The sequence below is a fragment of the Taudactylus pleione genome, unplaced genomic scaffold (genome assembly GCF_031769625.1).
Source record: "Taudactylus pleione unplaced genomic scaffold, aTauple2 ptg000985l, whole genome shotgun sequence".
Classification (NCBI taxonomy): Eukaryota; Metazoa; Chordata; class Amphibia; order Anura; family Myobatrachidae; genus Taudactylus; species Taudactylus pleione.
Genome location: NW_028285386.1, coordinates 448,943 through 455,654, shown reverse-complemented (window position 1 = coordinate 455,654; position 6,712 = coordinate 448,943).

Here is a 6,712-nt window from a genome sequence, read left to right as displayed (position 1 = left end):
CAGGATGGCAGTTTGAAAAACTAGGCCCCAAACAGTACATAATTCAAAGAAAAAAAAAGAGGTGCAAGATGGAATTGTCCTTGGGCCCTCCCACCCACCCTTATGTTGTATAAACAGGACATGCACACTTTAACAAACCAATCATTTCAGCGCCAGGGTCTGCCACATGACTGTGGCTGAAATGATTGGTTCGTTTGGGCCCCCACAAAACAAGCTGGCAATTAATCTGTCCCTGCACAAACTGGTTCTATGGAGGCAAGATGTCGTCCTCATCCTCATCCACCGATTCCTCACCCTCTTCAGTGTTGTGTACATCCTCATCCTAACAGAGTATTAACTCGTCCCCGCTGGAATCCACCACCACAGGTCCCTCTGTACGTTCTGGAGGCTGGTCTCCCTGGAAGAGTTGATAATTCATTTTTAAGAACATCATCTTCTCCACATTTTGTGGAAGCAACCTCCTACGCCTTTCGCTGACAAGGTTCCCGGCTGCACTAAACACTCTTCCGTAGTACACACTGGAGGGGGGGCAACTCAGGTAAAATAGAGCCAGTTTGTACAGGGGCCTCCAAATTGCCTCTTTTTCCTGCCAGTACAGGTACGGACTGTCTGACATGCCTACGTGCATGCTGTCACCGATGTAATCCTCCACCATTCTGTCAATGGTGACAGTATCATATGCAGTGACAGTAGACATGTCAGAAATTGTTGCCAGGTCCTTCAGTCCGGACCAGATGTCCAAACTTGGTCCTGCCTGCCCTGCATCACCGCCAGCGGGTTGCTTAGGATACCTAAGTTTTTTCCTGGCAGCTCCAGTTGCGGGAGAGAATGAAGAAGGAGCTGTTGACGTGTCACGTTCCGCTTCAGCTGACAGTGTTTTCACCAGCAGGTCTTTGCACCTCTGCAGGCTTGTGTCGGCCGGAAAGAGAGACACCACATAGGCTTTAAACCTAGGATCGAGCACGGTGGCTCTACAGATTGACCACCCTGGAATCCTGGCAAAGCGAAAGAAGGGCTTCATCCACAAGTCCCACATGCCGAGCGGAATCGCTCTGTCTTAGCTCCTCCTTCACTTTTTCCGGCTGCTTCTGCAAAAGCCTGATGAGGGGAATGACCTGACTCAAGCTGGCAGTGTCTGAACTGACTTCACGTGTGGCAAGTTCGAAGGGTTGGAGAACCTTGCACAATACGGAAATCATTATCCACTGTGCTTGAGTCAGGTGCATATCCCCTCCTTTGCCTATGTCATAGGTGGATGTATAGGCTTGAATGGCCTTTTGCTGCTCCTCCATCCTCTGAAGCATATAGAGGGTTGAGTTCCACCGCATCACAACCTCTTGCTTCAGGTGATGGCGGGGCAGGTTCAAGAGTGTTTGCTGGTGCTCCAGTCTTCGGCACGCAGTCACTGAATGGCGAAAGTGGCCAGAAATTTTTCGGTCCACCCAAAGCGTCTCCTGCACGTCCCTGTCGCTTTTCAGAAAATTCTGCACCACCAAGTTTATTGTGTGAGCAAAACATGGGACGTGCTGGAATTTGCCCAGATGTAATGCCCGCACAATATTGGTGGCGTTGTCAGATATCACAAGTCCCCAGGAGAGTCTAAGTGGGGTAAGCCACTGGGCGATGATTTCCCTCAGTTTCTCTAAGAGGTTGTCGATGGTGTGCCTCTTACTGAAACCGGTGTTACACAGCGTAGCCTGCCTTGGAACGAGCTGGCATTTCTGAGATGCTGCTACTGGTGACGCTGCTGCTGCTGTTGCTGCGGAAGGTGATACATCTACCCAGTGGGCTGTCACAGTCATATAGTCCTTAGTCTGCCCTGTTCCACATGTCCACATGTCCATGGTTAAGTGGACATTGGGTACAACGGCATTTTTCAGGACACTGAGGACACTTTTTCTGACGTTTCTCTACAGTCTCGGTATCGCCTGCCTAGTGAAGTGGAATCTAGACAGGATTTGGAACCGGGGACACACTACCTCCATCAATTGTCTAAATCCCACTGCACTAATGGCAGATACCGGACGCACGTCTAACACCAACATAGCAGTCAAGGCCTCAGTTATACGTTTTGCTTCAGGATGACTGCTGTCGTACTTAAAGGACTGTTGGAGGGTCAATTGTTTACTAAAAGTAGTGGTGTTCCTACTTACTCTCTGGGATGATGAACGACTTCCAGAAGCAGCAAAAGCAGCAGCGGCAGCAGGAGGCGTAGCAATGCAGGATCCTCCGGAGGAATCCCGGATAGGAGAGTCAGTCATGCCAGTGACATGGCCTGCAGGACTACTTCCGATCCTGACTAAGGAGGAAATTGACGAGGAGGGAGTTCACGGTGTGGTTTGCAGGCGCTTGGATACAACAGGACAACGGGATTTAGGTGTCCCTGGACTGCTTACGGTCTTAGTCTTAGCCAAAGTTCTGAACTCGACAGTAACTTTTTATGAACGCGCTGCAGGTGCCGTATAAGGGAGGATGTTCTTAGGTGGTTAACGTCCCTACCCCTACTTATTTTACCTTTACATATGGTACATATGGCAAGACAGTTGTTGTCCGGATTTGGATAGAAATATTGCCAGACCAAAGAGGTGGAATGTTTGGTCTTCTGCCCAGGCATGACCGCGATGGGCTTTTTCATCCCACGGACAACAACTGTCTCCCCCGGAGCCTGATTTAAACAAACCACATCACCATCAGAATCCTCCTCGCCAACTTCCTCCTCAGCGCCAGCTACACCAGTATCCTCATCCTGTTGTACTTCAACAGTGACATCTTCAATTTGCATATCAGCAAGTGGACTGTGGGTGCTCCTTTCAGCACTTGCAGGGGGCGTGCAAATGGTGGAAAGAGCCACCTCTTCCCGTCCAGTGCTGGGAAGGTCAGGCATCGCAACCGCCACCACACTTGGACTCTCCTTGGGGATTTGTGATATCTTCTTAGAACGCACAGTTCTTCGCTGTGCTTTTGGCAGCTTAACTCGTTTGATATTTTTAGTGGGAGGAGGGCTTCCATCGTCATGTGAAGCTGAACCACTAGTCATGAACATAGGGAAAGACCTTAGCCGTTCCTTGCCACTCCGTGTCATAAATGGCATATTGGCAAGTTTACGTTTCTCTTCAGATGATTTAAATGTTTTTTTTAAGGTCATTTTCCTGAACTTTGTCATTTGGGATTGTATGTGGCTTCTACTATGACATTGGGCATCGGCCTTGGCAGACGACGTTGATGGCATGTTATCATCTATGTCATGACTAGTGGCAGCAGCTTCCGCACTAGGAGGAAGTGGTTCTTGATCTTTCTCTATTTTATTTTTAACGGAAAAAGTTTGGTCCTCCATTTATGTTATATCGATTTGATATATACGTGCGGCTAAGGCGCACACAAACATAGAAAATATTTTTTTATTTTTGCTGGAGAGTAGTGCACTTTGTGGGTTACACCACCCTTTAAGAAATGAGCCAGCCGGCTCTTTACTTATGGGACACAGGCGCACGCTTGGCGCTGCTCCTTTGTTGATGCACGTGCGGCTACTGCGCACACAATTCACAAACACAGAAAATATTTTTTTATTTGGTTTGGAGTGTACTTTGGGGGTTACAGCACCCTTTAACGGTCAAGCCAGCCGGCCCTTTACTTATGACACAGGCGCACGCTTGGCACTACTTTGTTGATGCACGTGCGGCTACTGCGCACACAATTCACAAACAGAGAAAATATTTTTTTATGGAGTGTACTTTGGGGGTTACAGCACCCTTTAACGGTAAAGCCAGCCGGCCCTTTACTTATGACACAGGCGCACGCTTGGCACTACTTTGTTGATGCACGTGCGGCTAGTGCGCACACAATTCACAAACACAGAAAATATTTTTTTATTTGGTTTGGAGTGTACTTTGGGGGCTACAGCACCCTTTAACGGTCAAGCCAGCCGGCTCTTTACTTGTGACACAGGCGCACGCTTGGCACTACTTTGTTGATGGACGTGCGGCTACTGTGCACACAATTCACAAACACAGAAAATATTTTTTTATTTGGTTTGGAGTGTACTTTGGGGGTTACAGCACCCTTTAACGGTCAAGCCAGCTGGCCCTTTACTTATGACACAGGCGCACGCTTGGCACTACTTTGTTGATGCACGTGCGGCTACTGCGCACACAATTCACAAACACAGAAAATATTTTGTTATTTGGTTTGGAGTGTACTTTGGGGGTTACAGCACCCTTTAACGGTCAAGCCAGCTGGCCCTTTACTTATGACACAGGCGCACGCTTGGCACTACTTTGTTGATGCACGTGCGGCTACTGCGCACACAATTCACAAACACAGAAAAAATATGTATATTTTTAGCACTTGGGGGGAGCACCCCTGACGGACAGAGCACCCCCTGGACAACACTACAGCACCCTTTTAGGACTGGGACACTGCACAGGACTTTGGAGTGGACACCTGACTGCACAACACAGTCCAGCCAGCCCCTATGGACTTTGAAGTAGTGGACACAGCCCCTATGGACAACAGCAGCACAGCGCAGCACAGCACAGCACAACACTACTCTGCACTACACTACACTACACAGCCCAGCCAGCCCTAACTCCCACCCTCCCTCTTCACTGTCCACAGCCGAGTGAGAAAATGGCGCAGACGCGGGTACCTTATATAGGATCCAAAACCCGCGAGACCCGGAAGGCGGGATGATGACGTTTTGCCTCGATTTCAGATCCGAGTCAGGCGGGAAAAGTCGAGCCTGACTCGGATCGGCCTCGGATCGGGGGTGCTCGGGGGGGTTCGGATTTCAGAAATCCAAACCCGCTCACCCCTAGATCAAAGCAACCTCAATTTTGGCTGGATTGCTGGTAATTCTCCTAACCCTCAGCATTTGCGAATAGGTTAGCCCATATTTAAGAGAATGTGGATGGTGACTTGATGCTAATAAAATGTTGTTACGGTCTGTTGGTTTCGTATATAAAGATGTTGTAAAATGACCATCTGTAATTTCAATCAAAACATCTAAATAGTGAACCCTATGTTCATCTGCCACAAAGGTAAGCTTTGCTGGAGAGGAAGACAAGTTATGTTGCTCAATCATAGCTGTTAATGAGGCTAAGGAGTCAGTCCAAAGAAGCAATAGATCATCTATATAGCGCATATATAGAGAGATATTAGAGCTGATAGCAGGGTTGCTGAAAAATAAGTCTTGTTCCACATCAAACATGAACGAATTTGCAAAGGAGGAGGCCACACAAGACCCCATGGCACACCCCCTGAGTTGTATATAGTGTTTGCCATTAAAATAGAAATAATTACGTTTGAGAGTCAAACTCAACAGCACAAGAAAAAATTTAATTTCTGGTCTGCAATATAAGGGATTGCCAGTGATCAGTTTCTGCACTGCACATAGCCCCTGTTCGTGGGGAATACAGGTATATAATTACTTCACATCAAGTGTGCAAAGAAAACTACCAGGTTGGATATGTGAAATTTGATCAAGTTTCGACAGTAACATGTTGGTGTCTTTTAAATACGTTGGCTGTGCCTGTACACAAGGTTGGAGGGCATTATCCAAATATATAGATATCGACTGAAATATAGACCCACAGGCCGAAATGATCGGCCTCCCTGGAGGATGTTGACTATCCTTGTGGATTTTTGGAATCGTGTATAACAATGGTTTGATGGGGTATAGAGTAATTAATGCTTCTTTAGTTTCAATGTCAATAATGCCATTATTAACCGCATCTACTAATATACTATCCAGTTCTTTTTTGAATTGTGTAGTGGGATCAGAGTCCAATACTCGATAGGTTGAAATGTCACTCAGCTGTCTATCTATTTCAGCAACATAATCCTCACGGTCAACTAGATCAATGCCCCCCACCTTTATCCGCCGGTCTGATATAACATCAGGATCTTTACTCAATCCTTTCAAGGCTTGCCACTCTTGCTGTGAAAAATTAGACTGGAAGTTCTTCTGGTTTTTAATAATGGATTGTGTCTCCATGTCAATAAGTCTACAATATGTTTTGATTGATGGATTGGCAGATGATGGGTCAAATTTAGATTTTTTCTTAAGAGGTATCGGCACTGTTGATGAAGGATGTGACGTGGTGGTAACTAAATTCTCTTTAGACTGAAAGAATTCCTTTAGACGTAACTGTCTACCAAGTTTGTACTGTTCAATTTTCCATTGAAAAGGATCCAATTTAGAAGTAGGAACAAAATTAAGACCTTTGGATAAGACTTTTTTCTCTGTGTCAGACAATGTTTTAGAGGATAAATTAAATATAGGTTCATTTACTTGTGTCTCGGAAGTGGGGGACGCCTGCCACCGCGCCCTCTTCCACTGACCACCGCGTCGGGTGTATGTTCTCCGGTAAGTGCTCGCTATCCCCTTTAGGGGCACAAACTTGGGCACAGCGAGCACTTACCAGAGAAGATACACCCAACGCGGTGGTCAGTGGAAGAGGGAGCGGTGGCATGCGTCTCAGTGCCCACCATAAAATGCAGTGTTGCAGTGCCCACCATAAATTGCAGAGATTCGTAGTGCCCACCATATAATGCAGTATGCCCACCATATAATGCAGAGTGTTGCAGTGATCGCCATGTAATACAGTGCCGCAGTGACCGCCATGTATTACAAAGTGCCGCAGTCACCACCATATAATACAGAGAGTGCCATAGTGACCATATTTAGAGACTGCCACAGTGACCACCATATAGG